Source organism: Pleurodeles waltl, chromosome 10 (genome assembly GCF_031143425.1).
Source record: "Pleurodeles waltl isolate 20211129_DDA chromosome 10, aPleWal1.hap1.20221129, whole genome shotgun sequence".
NCBI classification, from domain to species: domain Eukaryota; kingdom Metazoa; phylum Chordata; class Amphibia; order Caudata; family Salamandridae; genus Pleurodeles; species Pleurodeles waltl.
Window position 1 is genome coordinate 1,003,958,461 of NC_090449.1, and position 14,456 is coordinate 1,003,972,916.

Genomic DNA, 14,456 nt, shown 5'->3' on the forward strand with positions numbered 1-14,456 from the left:
AATTGATGTACTCTTCAGGAGTTGCACTAAAATGTTGGCGCTACTCCTGCAGAGTGCATAGGGGCCCGTTGTATTCAATGGCATGCCACCTTTTAATGCCTGCTCTAAGCAGGCGTTAAAAGAGCAAAACAAAATGACGCAAGGCCATTTTTTCGTTTTCCCTAACGGGGGAACACCCCTGTTGCATACATTATGCCTGGCACAGACATAATGTAGCGCAAAGGGTTACAAAATGGCTCAATTACTGCATTGCGCCACTTTGTAAATATGGTGCCACGTTTTGGGCCTTTTATCGCCACATTAGCGTAAAACAAATGATGCTAATGTGGCATTAGAATGGCGGTAGCGGCTCTTAAATATGCCCCTTGGTCTGCGCAAAAGATCCACCTCTGCAGTCTTCAAACTTTTTTGCCACTCCTCCCGTTGGCCACAAAAATAAACAAATAAAAAATCCTTGCCTCCCCCCAGAATAGCAAATATATTTCCTCATAATTATTCTATAAATTGGCAGCTCTGAAAATATTTAGCAATTTAAACATTGCAGTTATGTTCAGGTATTCCTTTTAAAAATGAAATTAAACACGATTGCCCACATGCTAATTGTATCCTGTACTCCATAATAGTGTAAAAGTATCTACAGTATGATTATTTATCAGGAATGAAGAGATGGACTTTGCGCATTAATTCAAGCCTACCACCCAGTTTCCTTTTATTTTACTTTCCTGTGGCTACATGGAAGCAAGAAGGACCCTGGGATCCTATTAATCCCACCTTCTTATCTTTGCTAGTGTAGGCCAACACACTGAATCCATATCAAGTCTCCACCGACCAAATCCTACCCTGTAGCCATCTTGCAATAAGGCTTATGTCTCACCCGTACTGGCAGAGACACATTGTGGATGCGCCGTTGGTCCACCGAAATGCACATAAGTTTAGCTTCTCTGCACCTGTCCACGTACTGACCAGACTCAGGGCTGGAGATGTTGCCTGTCCCACAACTCATCCCACTCTTGTACGAAGTGATCTTATTCTGTCCCTTCACTTCTCCCCTTAGATGATGAGAATGCCTGACTGCTATTACCAAATCCACTACTTTCAGCTACCTCACCAACAATACAGATTTTGCTTCCACTTTTTCTGTAGTCTCCTCTACTCAATCTATTATTAGGTCTTGTCTGCCGACAGTGCCTGCGTGTAAGCTGGGAGAGGTATTGTTTACAAGAAAAGGCTTGGGGCCCGCCCATTGTTTACCATTAGGTGGCTTTATTGTCACTCACCTTTGCTGCCTCCTTCTTGGCTGGCGCATGCTGGGTGTCATTTCCTGTTTCTTCTGTGGAGAATTGACCAAGCAAGGATTGTTTTTTTTATTTTTATTTGTGGCCATCCCCTGCTCGTTCTGTGATTATGGTGCTATTTCTTCTTCCCCTCCCAACCCCCCTTGTCCGTGGTGCTTCTTCCCCTTTCCACCTACCCACTCTTTATATTTTCTCTTTCAATTTACAGAATTCAGCTACTGTTCTTAAAATATTCTCATAAACTTGTCTATCCACATGCTTGCTGCTACCTTATCCTGAAAGTGATATGGTGCTTCATTAATCAGCAGATACTAATGTTTCCTTAACATCTGCAGTGCACAACTCGTACATCGGACACATTATATTTCATGGCTGTATTTTAATATGTGTTCAAACATCCTACCTCTTTGATGGCCCACGCTGTTTAACATCTTTGAAAAAATACAAGCTCCTTACATTTTATTTCCAATGCTACGTGCATATTGTGAAACAGTTTCCATAAGAACTGCATGGCTTATCACAAAGTAAAAATAATGCATTGAAAGAAATTCATATGATCTGCCTGTCTGGAAGATCACAACAAGCTTCATACAACCATTTATGCAGCTCTGGTGAATTGTGACAGTAGTCGTACAATTTAGATGGGAGAGAGAGTGAGTGACAAAGATTTGTGTGCATGCCACACAGGGCCACACAATTTCACTCTACTCCACTCCATGCCACACAATTCCATTTCATTCCACTCCATGCCACATAATGCCACACAATTCCACTGCACTCCATGCCACACAATTCCACTCCACGTTCAATATTGCTACAAAATTCCTCTCCACTCCATCCCACTCCATGATACACAATTCCACTCCACTCCTGTGGTATATGGCTTATGTGATCTCAGCAGGAGCGGAATGCTCACAAAGCTTTGCCTCAGGCTGAGGTCACATATGACCTCATGACAGAATGTGGAGTGTTGGTGTGTGCTGGAGGAGAGCAGAGAGGAGAGCTGGTTGTACAGGTCTGCTGGTGGATGGGATGCTTCAATAAAGGACCTACAATATTCTTGAAGAATTTGGTGATCTCTCTTTTACACCTCCACTCAATGCAACAGAGTTCCACTGCACTACACGTTTTGACTCCACTCGACTCCACATAATGCCATAAAAATTCCAATTCACTCCACACCACAAAATGCCCCCCAATTCTAGTCCACTCCCCTCCAAACAATGCCACAAAATTCAACTCCACTCCACTCTACTCCACACCACACAACACCACACAATTCCACTGCACTCCACTCCACACAATGCCACAAAATGTCACTCCACTCCAAACAAGGTCATATCATTTAACTTCACTCCACGCCACACAATACCACACAGTTCCACTTCATTTCACTCCTACACAATGACACACAATTCCACTCCACTCCACAGAATACCACTACACACCACTCTACACCAAACGATGCTGCACAATGCCACTCCACCCAATGCCACACAATGTCTTACAATTCCACTCTCCTACTCGCCACACAATGCCACACAATTCTACTCTACTCCACTCAATGTCACTTACAATTCCACTCCTCTCAAACTTTGCCACACAATCACACTCCAAAACACACAATGTCTCACATTCCCACTAAACTCCACTCCACCACACACAATGCCACTCCACTCCTCACCACAAAATGCAACTACCCTCCACAGAGCCCATACTACTCAATGCCACACACTGCCACTCCACTGCACCCTAGTCCACACCACACAATGTCACACAATTCCACTCCACTCTAATCTACACCACACAATGCCACACAATTACACTCCACTCCACTAAATGCCACACAATTCCACTCCCCTTCTCCCTGCACCACACAATGCTACACAATCCCACTCCAGGATACACAATGTCACACAATTCCACTCCACTCCACTCCATGCCACACAATGATGCCACACTTAACATCACACAATGTCACTCCACCGCACCCCATGCCAGTCCACACCACACAATTCCACTCCACTCTTCACCACACAATGTCATAAAATTCTACTCCACTCCGCACAATGACACTCCACAGAATGCCTCACAATTCCACTGCATGCCACTCCATTCCTATCCACCCAAACCCATTGCATTCCACTCCATACAACTGCACGCACTCCACACAATGCCACTCAAATCCACTCAACTTCACATAATTCCACTCCACTCCACCTTCCACCACGCAATGTCACAGAATGCTACTCCACTTCACACCACACAATACCACACAATGCCACTCCACTCAATACAATGCCACTCCACACCACACAATCCCACTCCTCACCAAACAATGTTACTCCACCATAATCCCACCACAAAATCCCACTTCACCCCATGCCATACAAGTTCACTCTGCTCCACAAAATACAGCTCCACTCTACACAATGCCATTCCACTCAATGTCTCTCAACCCCACCCAATGCTACTCCCCATCAATGCTACTCTACTGCACTCAATGCCTCTGTACTCCACTTCATGCTGCACAATGCCACTGCACTCCACGCCTCAAAATGTCACAGCACACAATTTCACTTCACTCTAAACCACGCCACACGATGCCACTCCACACCACTCCATGTCACACAATGCCACTCCACACAATGCTACTCCACACCACATAATGCCACTCCACTCAATGCCACTTCATTCCACTCTACTCAATGCCACTCCACTCCACTAAATTGTAGTTAAATGTATATAGAGCTTACTACCTATGATGAGACACTGAAGTACTTTGTGGCATGCCACTCCACCCACCTAATTTCACTCCACTCAATGCCACTGTACTCAACGTCATGCCAGACCATGGCACTCCACTCCATGCCACACTATTCCATTCCACTCTACTCAGTGCCAGTCCATACATTGCAACTCCACTCCATTTTACTCAAATCTAAACAATGCCACTCTAATCCATTCCACTCCATGCCGCACAATGCCACTCCACTCCACACAGCGTCACTCTACACCACACGTCACTCCATGCCTCACAATGCCACTCCACTCCACACAATGCTGCTCCACTCCACTTCACTTCACACCACTCCACTCCACCAAAGCCAATAGATCTCTCAGAGGTGCGACCTATTGATCTTGCCAATGTTTGTTTTAAAACAGGCTCACGTTCACCCTCCTGACAATATTTCTGGCTGTCCTTCCTTTCGTTGTGCCTTACATAATGCCCACTTGATGGCTAAACAGTCTGTTGCTAGTCATGATTCTATTGAGTATCAGCTTGATTTAATGTTCGTCACAGAGACTTGGCAAAAGAATATTTTGGACATGATAACTCTATAGGGGTTCCAATTGGCTATTAGCTCCTAAGCTCTGATTGCTCCCCTTACATTTTGTATGTGGTAGCAGTTATTACTAAAGCTTGTATTTCTGTTTCCTCCTACTCTCTGGGCCATAATCTTCATGCAGAGAATCCTCCAGTAGATATTAGGATCAGCTCCACTTGCAGTATTCAAGTACTTCTAGGCACCAATTAGGAGTGGCCTGATCAATTACGACTCATGTTACTGCACATGTCAGAATTGTGGGTTTTGTTATAAATATCGTTATGTCAAACCTGCTGATACTTATTGGTGGAAAATACTCTGTATTTACCAGAACATGTGGATTTGGTGCAGTAAGCACCAAAATATACATCTTATTTCCCAAAAACTTGTGCTAGGTGATCATTAATGCTCTCAATTCGTGTCCCAAACCAAGCACTGGATCACGACTGTGCTAGGCACCACTATTCCCAGGAAACTAAATTATTGTAGACAGATGCCCTCCCACCCTTGGTCACACAGGAAGGCTGCAGCAGTCAAAAGGCAATTTCAAACAGTATAAGAGATGCTGGAAGGCCACTTACCCTCTCCAGGTAAAGATACAGACAGGGAGGAGATCGAAATACAAAGAGTTTTTTCATCAGGCCATTGCCAGCTATTACCAAACACGTACTGAGAGCGCTGAGAATCTCACTAGAGAGGCCTCTTTTATTATTTACAATAGTCTCGAGGATCCATCTCGGGCCTGCTCAACTTTTTTCCCTTCCTTCCCAAATTTAAAACATTCACAGTCCCTCGCCCCATCTATTTTATCCAGGTCATGTCCCATTAACGTAAAGGGCTCTACAGTAATGGGTTCGCTATCTTCTTTCACTCCGGCCACTAACAGTTCGATCTTATCTAAAGTTAGAAACATTTCCTCTGTCTCAACCCCTTGATCCCTACATATGAAACTAGTTAAAATTCTTCCCTCTCCATCGCCTCCGCTTTGGCCACTCCATGTAAGTCTTCTCTCTCTTCAGGCCTGGTGCCTAATGAAAAGTAAAATGGCACTTGTGGTTCATTTATCAACAAGCAATGGCAAAGCCAATAGGTCTGCTATCAAAAGCCAGTTTTTTGATTTTGACAATGCTTGTTTTATTTTGTCGTGGTGTTCGCCAAACTTTATTGCTAAGGAAGGTGTCCGGCCCTCAACAGTCTAAAAAATTAAATTGGTTGAAAACAAAAATATATTGTTGGCACACATTACAAAGAAGACCCTGGCACTTAAGACAACTACTTTGTGTATCAAACTGTGAATGTGAAACTTGTGAAAGGTCAAAATGTTGTCACTCACAGTGAAATTAGCCGGTATGTGAAGTGGGCTGACCCATTTTCCAATGCAATTTGCTGTAGTGGGCAGCAGAACAATTTCAGTGACAGAATTCCAGACTAATGGATTAAGAGGGCTGGCTGAAAGACTGTGTAAGTATGTGTATTATTATAAATATAAATTCAGTAAAATCAAAAGGTCTTGGCTAATGCCAGACCTAATAAAATGCTGACTGCTGATTCGAATATTATGCCTAACTACAGAATTATCTTGCTTCTACCATTCCCCACCAAATCACTGAATGCGTTGCCAATCAACAGCTTTCCTTATGGGTTGAATTCATAACATCTTATCCCCTGAACATCCCATCCACAGTGATGTCATCAATGCTGCAATTTAACATGCCATGAGTGATGTAACATGTGCAGTCATAAGTAGTGCATAGTAGAGGCACAAGTTATAGATAGTTCACTAAACTAGAACTGGTCAATTTTAGGGAGTTTTCAGTTTTTAATCTTTAGTTCTCATCTTATTTCAACACAACTATAATGTCACATTAATGTTAGTTTGTTTAGTGAATATAGTATGCATGCGGATGTGTGGAGTTTAATACGTAGGGATGGGCGGAACTCCCAGAATTTGACGCTGCAGAATACCGCGGAGTTCCGCTGACAGGTAGAAATAGGCGCATTGCGCTGGTAGTGCTGTGATTTAGCAAACAGTAGTGCGTTCTGCACTGAAAGACCCAGCTCAAACGGAGGCGCGTGGTGTGCCAGAGGGCACATCTACTTGAGGTGATTTTTTCTGCTGCGCGAGTAGATATTCTTCTTGAGCTGCAGCCTTCTGACTACAAACGGTCACGAACGCGACCCTCCGTGTTACAGAAATCTCGCTGGATGTCCTCCTAGCGACTGGAAATTCTGCTAGGGGATGCCAAATCATGCTCGCGCTCACCAACTTACCATTCTGGAGCTTTGTGCAAGAAATAATTATGCATTGCGGCAATAGGTGGAATTTGTTCAGAGCTCAGAGTTACAAGAGTAACGCAGAGTCGCTAAAATTCCACCAATTCCACAGGCGGAACAGAATATTTCACCCATCCATAGGAATATCTATTTTTTTTATCAGTGTTGAGTGTGGGGAGAAGCCATGAATCACAAGAGGCGAAGCCTCAAGTGGATTATGATGTTGCTTCCCTCCCTCAACTTTGGTAATAAAAAGAATATAACACTCTGCACATCCATGGCATTTTTTCATGTGTGTTTGGAAAAGGGTATTTTACCAAAACCAAAATGCAAGAGGTTAAATATGTGCAGTTAGGGAACAACAAATTGCTGGGGCCTTGTAAGTATCAATAAAGTTGTCTCCTTGTTTAATCAGATTGTAAGATGCAATCAGTGAGGCAGTGGCTGGTATTTTTCGCAGGCCAGTGCACTGTACTATGGTAATAAACTGGAATTACACAAGTGCAATGTAGGACTGATTGTGAATGTGTGGTTATCAGTACAGCTGTCTAAACAACACAGTATTGGGTCCCTTTTATTTCCACTGCTATGGCATGTACATATATACCAAGTTAAAAGCAATGACTTTATTCTTTCTTTTATATACTAACCATCATAATATTGTGGTACTTGATATTCTAACTGCAATATTTTTGCAGGACGATATGTTGGCACTCGGTACATAATATATAATACAATCCAGTGTTATTAAAAGTATTTAATTTAAAAATATGGAAAAACAGTATGTGGTAGGTGAATTTGGGATGGTTTAAATTAATTCTTTCGTTCTCATTCTATTGATACAACATACAAAGGCACAGTGTTTTGGCTTGGGGATTTTTCCTTTCCATACAGCAAAGCCTGCTTCATTTTAAACTGAAAGATAAGCTTCTGAAGCTGATACACCACTGTACATACTCTAGGAAAGTGACATCACTCATGAGGTTAAACAGCACCACTTTTCCTTTGGCTGCCTTCTTCTTTGACTAACTCTCACTCTGGATTGGTTCTACCTCGTGAGCGGAAGTTGAAATGAATCGTGAACTATGTCTCCAGGTCTCAAGTGCTCCCGGTAAGGCGCCTAGGGTGCTGGTCAGAAGTTTACATTGCTTGTACTTGACATTCCTGTCCCCAGTCTATTTCTCATGATTCTCCATTGGGCACATTCATTGATATCATGGACTAGTACTCTGAGGATGGAAATTGTGGTAGTGGCTCTTCTACAGCAAGCAGAACTTTGAGTAGATTTAATGATGCGGTATAAGCAATGGGTGGTGGTCTCTCGTCTGCTCGGCACCAGCTGAAAGGCTTGGAGCCCACGCTCAGAACATGGAATGTACACATTGAAATGTATGACCTAAGCATCTTAGTCCAACACATATCAGCCCAGAGCACAACTTTTAACCCATAACTTACGAACAATAATGCCTTGCAGTGTAGAAATATTGCTCTGCTGAATGGATCCATTGCTATTCTTCACTATTTAAGGACCTTGGTGTCCTGCCATCTGTGGGCACTGGAGAGCTTTCCTTACTTTGGGAATGGGCACAGCAGTTGTTTTGATAAGGACTGCTATGATTATGCTCTGCCTTCAGACATAGAAGTTCGGCTGCATGGAATGTTGGGGGATTCTCTCTGTGGCTTCTGATTACCTGAGACTGATCATATGGCAGCTCTTCTGTGTGTTGTCTCTATGAATTCATCTTCATTTAGAGTGGAGTCATGATTATAGAAACCCATGATGCCACCTCACCATAGAGACTCACAAATCACCATAGCGGAGAGGGACCAGAGGTGCCATTCCTCAACCACTACAAACAAACAAGAGAGTTCTGGCTCGGAGAGATTATAGATGCCTTCTCAAGGCATCACTCAGCAGGATTCTTCTCACAGTCCTCTGAGAGTGACAGGGCCCAAGGACATTCCTAAACAATCCTCAGCCCAAGGGAATCTTGAAAAATGCCCACAGCTCCACATAAACACAGCATGGAAGAAGGAGAGTATGGTTCCTTCATGCAGAGGAAGCAGCAGGAAACCAAGAGCTTGTCAAGACTTGCTGGGGTTACAGTGCAGAAAGTAACAACAAAAAGGTTGTGGATGAAATGCTTCAGTTAATAATGGACATTGGCGCTCGTTCCAGTCCCCATTCCAGACCATCAGTTCCCATTCACCAATAGGAACCGTTCAGTTTGAACTGCCAGGTCACATCAGAATGGGAACACAAGCAACCCCAGACCACTTTGAACCTACTTGGGTCTCCGCACTGTGGTTCCACTTTAGTCCCGCTGCACAGTGAGCATGGGAAGCATTGGGCATCCGTGTCACCCTCTGTGTCAGAGAGCTCAAGCTGCACATCTCTGATGAAGCTCAGATGGTCCAAAACCAGCCTGGGTTGCTTATGTCCCAATTCAGAGGGGGCCGGGCCTGGCAAGTCGGGCTACTGTACCTATTGGAACAGGACCAAGACTGATTTGCATATAGCTGGAACCTAGCTGGAAATGCATGGTACGCAAAGAATGATGTACTGGAATGCAGCCAGGGGTAATTACCAGTGTGATTTTATCCTTTTTTGTTTACCTATAGTACACAAGGTGCCACCATAATGGAGTCTTCCACTGACACCCTTGTAGCAAAGGCAGCATTGCACCTCCTATGGAAACACTCCAGTGAGCTCTATGCTCCCGCACACACCACAGCATAATAGCAATTGCACATCATGCTGTCACAGATTGGCTAGCGTACAGGTTGTTTGGTGCAGTATATAGGTGCACTAGTGCGAGGGTCTTCTAAGGTATTAAGTGCTTTGAGTGATTTTGAGACCAAAAAACTATTTTTGCTTTAGGCCACTGTTTTAAACTGAAGAGGGCTTGCTTAGTAGCTTCACCAACATTAAAGTTTTGCAAAAAAACATGAGAAAACTAGAGAAGCATTGACAAAATCAAAAGGCTGACAGCCAACACCAGACCTATAAGCATTGTCAAAGCTTGTTGTAATTTGGAATTGGATTCACAGCGTATCAATTGCTTAACACACAATAAAAAAGTGATTGTGAGCTTATGCACACACAGAATCATACGCAAACACAGCAACTCTCTCTCTTGCTCCCTCACTCTGTAGCGCTCTTTTATTCTCGCGCTGTATTAACACACCAAGCTGTCTTTGTCACATTGACACCTCTGATCTGCATGTTACACAGTAGGTACTCAATTTGCTGAGCTAAATAATTGGGATTGGTGCCTGTAACTTGCAGGTGGCACAATTTCTGTGGCCTGTGACCAGCTCACCAATGTAGTGATTGTCATCTTTCCTCAAGAATCTTTTTATGGTCTTTAGGGTTGAGCCTGCGAGTGCACAGGCTAGTGCATGGTCTCGCTTGCAAGACTCTGTTGTGTACAGTAAAGGGCTTGGAACCCTACTGTCACTCACCACTTGTCAGCTTGTGTGACACTCTTTTTTAAAGCCTTGTAATTCATCACTGCCCGTATGGCATCATTTCCATTCCTCTCTGTGGAGCAGGGACCAAGCACTGATTGATTTAACTTAATTAGTGCCCGTCCGCTGCCTCTGATGTGATTGAGGTACTATTTTGTTATTTTCAACTTCTAGTGCCCTGCAAGCAGAAGGCTTGTAGAGTGGGGCAGATTAAAGTGGCCCAGCAGGACAAACAAAATTGAAAAAATTAATTTCTTATAGCTAACTTTCTTTTATTTTGGCAGGTTGTCTTTTCTCACTTTCCTCTCAAATTTTTATTTTTTTGCTTGTGGACACTCTTCTCAAAAGATGACGATTACCTTGTTAGAAATATGGCAAAGTGATATTGTTTCTTTATTTTGTGTAATTTCTGAAATGATGCTTTAGCACATAATCATGCACTGCACCCCAATCCACTCCACTCCAATTCGCCCCACTACAATCCACCCAAATCAACCCCACCCCAATTCAAACCACTCACCTCAATCCAATCCATTCCAACCCACCCTACTCCAATCCTCCCAACCCACTGCAATCTAATCTCTGACCTGTTTTAGGTCTAGAGCTCGCCCCCCACGTCCGCAGCACCAACCTGCTGTCTCCTGCCTCTGACCCCCGCCCACGCTGCTGCTAGCGTGTTCGAGGCCCTCCTCCACCCACAGGCATCATCCTGCGCCTCATCCCTGGTGTCTAGTGGGCTCTAGTAAGCTTCACTTGACCCGTGTGCCGCTTTCCGCCGTCCTGTAAGTGTTTTGTCCCATTTTTCAGCACCTTGCCTCCTTGCGCTTCTGCCCCCGTCGTGCCCCTTCTGTTTGTGCCACTTTTCGCCATCCTGTAAGTGCGTTTTTACTGTTTTCAAGCGCCTCGCCTCCTGCGCATCTGCCCCCGTTGTGCCTCTCTGATTGCTGTTTCCCCGATTGTATACTGTGCCATTAGTGTATTTCTGTGACTGTTTTCAAATTGTGACTGTTTTTTAAAATTGTGCCCGACTTTTTTTGCCTTGTTTTTCGTGTTTTCACCCCTTGTGCGCTCCCCCTTGCTCTCCGCTCCCTGCCGCTGCCTCCCTGCGGCCCCGCCCCCCTCGCGCCCCCATTCGCCGCTCCCTCCCGCCACCCGCCTCCCAGCTGCTCCTCCCTCCCCCCTCCCTTCTTAATGGCTGGCGCTGCGCGTCGCGAGTGAGCGACCTCTGACCTGTTTTAGGTCTAGAGCTCGCCCCCCACGTCCGCAGCACCAACCTGCTGTCTCCTGCCTCTGACCCCCGCCCACGCTGCTGCTAGCGTGTTCGAGGCCCTCCTCCACCCGCAGGCATCCTCCTGCGCCTCATCCCTGGTGTCTAGTGGGCTCTAGTAAGCTTCACTTGACCCGTGTGCCGCTTTCCGCCGTCCTGTAAGTGTTTTTCTCATTTTTCAGCGCCTTGCCTCCTTGCGCTTCTGCCCCCGTCGTGCCCCTTCTGTTTGTGCCACTTTTCGCTGTCCTGTAAGTGCGTTTTTACTGTTTTCAAGCGCCTCGCCTCCTGCGCATCTGCCCCCGTTGTGCCCCTCTGATTGCTGTTTCCCCGATTATATACTGTGCCATTAGTGTATTTCTGTGACTGTTTTCAAATTGTGACTGTTTTTTAAAATTGTGCCCGACTTTTTTTGCCTTCTTTTTCGTGTTTTCGCCCCTTGTGCGCTCCCCCTTGCTCTCCGCTCCCTGCCGCTGCCTCCCTGCGGCCCCGCCCCCCTCGCGCCCCCATTCGCCGCTCTCTCCCGCCTCCCGCCTCCCAGCTGCTCCTCCCTCCCCCCTCCCTTCTTAATGGCTGGCGCTGCGCGTCGCGAGTGAGCGACCTCTGACCTGTTTAGGTCTAGAGCTCACCCCCCCTGTCCGCAGCACCAACCTGCTGTCTCCTGCCTCTGACCCCCGCCCACGCTGCTGCTAGCGTGTTCGAGGCCCTCCTCCACCCACAGGCATCCTCCTGCGCCTCATCCCTGGTGTCTAGTGGGCTCTAGTAAGCTTCACTTGACCCTTGTGCCGCTTTCCGCCGTCCTGTAAGTGTTTTTCTCATTTTTCAGCGCCTTGCCTCCTTGCGCTTCTGCCCCCGTCGTGCCCACTCTGTTTGTGCCACTTTTCGCCTTCCTGTAAGTGTGTTTTTACTGTTTTCAAGCGCCTCGCCACCTGCGCATCTGCCCCCGTTGTGCCCCTCTGATTGCTGTTTCCCCGATTGTATACTGTGCCATTAGTGTATTTCTGTGACTGTTTTCAAATTGTGACTGTTTTTTAAAAATTGTGCCCGACTTTTTTTGCCTTGTTTTTCGTGTTTTCGCCCCTTGTGCGCTCCCCCTTGCTCTCCGCTCCCTGCGGCCCCGCCCCCCTCGCGCCCACATTCGCCGCTCCCTCCCGCCTCCCGCCTCCCAGCTGCTCCTCCCTCCCCCCTCCCTTCTTAATGGCTGGCGCTGCGCGTCGCGAGTGAGCGACCTCTGACCTGTTTTAGGTCTAGAGCTCGCCCCCCACGTCCGCAGCACCAACCTTCTGTCTCCTGCCTCTGACCCACGCTGCTGCTAGCGTGTTCGAGGCCCTCCTCCACCCGCAGGCATCCTCCTGCGCCTCATCCCTGGTGTCTAGTGGGCTCTAGTAAGCTTCACTTGACCCGTGTGCCGCTTTCCGCCGTCCTGTAAGTGTTTTTCTCATTTTTCAGCGCCTTGCCTCCTTGCGCTTCTGCCCCCGTCGTGCCCCTTCTGTTTGTGCCACTTTTCGCCGTCCTGTAAGTGCGTTATTACTCTTTTCAAGCACCTCGCCTCCTGCGCATCTGCCCCCGTTGTGCCCCTCTGATTGCTGTTTCCCCGATTGTATACTGTGCCATTAGTGTATTTCTGTGACTGTTTTCAAATTGTGACTGTTTTTTAAAATTGTGCCCGACTTTTTTTGCCTTCTTTTTCGTGTTTTCGCCCCTTGTGCGTTACCCCTTGCTCTCCGCTCCCTGCCGCTGCCTCCCTACGGCCCCGCCCCCCTCGGGCCCCCATTCACCGCTCCCTCCCGCCTCCCGCCTCCCAGCTGCTCCTCCCTCCCCCCTCCCTTCTTAATGGCTGGCACTGCGCGTCGCGAGTGAGCGACCTCTGACCTGTTTTGAGTCTAGAGCTCGCCCCCCACGTCCGCAGCACCAACCTGCTGTCTCCTGCCTCTGACCCCCGCCCACGCTGCTGCTAGCGTGTTCGAGGCCCTCCTCCACCCGCAGGCATCCTCCTGCGCCTCATCCCTGGTGTCTAGTGGGCTCTAGTAAGCTTCACTTGACCCGTGTGCCGCTTTCCGCCGTCCTGTAAGTGTTTTTCTCATTTTTCAGCGCCTTGCCTCCTTGCGCTTCTGCCCCCGTCGTGCCCCTTCTGTTTGTGCCACTTTTCGCCGTCCTGTAAGTGCGTTTTTACTGTTTTCAAGCGCCTCGCCTCCTGCGCATCTGCCCCCGTTGTGCCCCTCTGATTGCTGTTTCCCCGATTGTATACTGTGCCATTAGTGTATTTCTGTGACTGTTTTCAAATTGTGACTGTTTTTTAAAATTGTGCCCGACTTTTTTTGCATTGTTTTTCGTGTTTTCGCCCCTTGTGCGCTCCCCCTTGCTCTCCGCTCCCTGCCGCTGCCTCCCTGCGGCCCCGCCCCCCTCGCGCCCCCATTCGCCGCTCCCTCCCGCCTCCCGCCTCCCAGCTGCTCCTCCCTCCCCCCTCCCTTCTTAATGGCTGGCGCTGCGCGTCGCGAGTGAGCGACCTCTGACCTGTTTTAGGTCTAGAGCTCGCCCCCCACGTCCGCAGCACCAACCTGCTGTCTCCTGCCTCTGACCCCCGCCCACGCTGCTGCTAGCGTGTTCGAGGCCCTCCTCCACCCGCAGACATCCTCCTGCGCCTCATCCCTGGTGTCTAGTGGGCTCTAGTAAGCTTCACTTGACCCGTGTGCCGCTTTCCGCCGTCCTTAAGTGTTTTTCTCATTTTTCAGCGCCTTGCCTCCTTGCGCTTCTGCCCCCGTCGTGCCCCTTCTGTTTGTGTCACTTTTCGCCGTCCTGTAAGTGCGTTTTTACTGTTTTCAA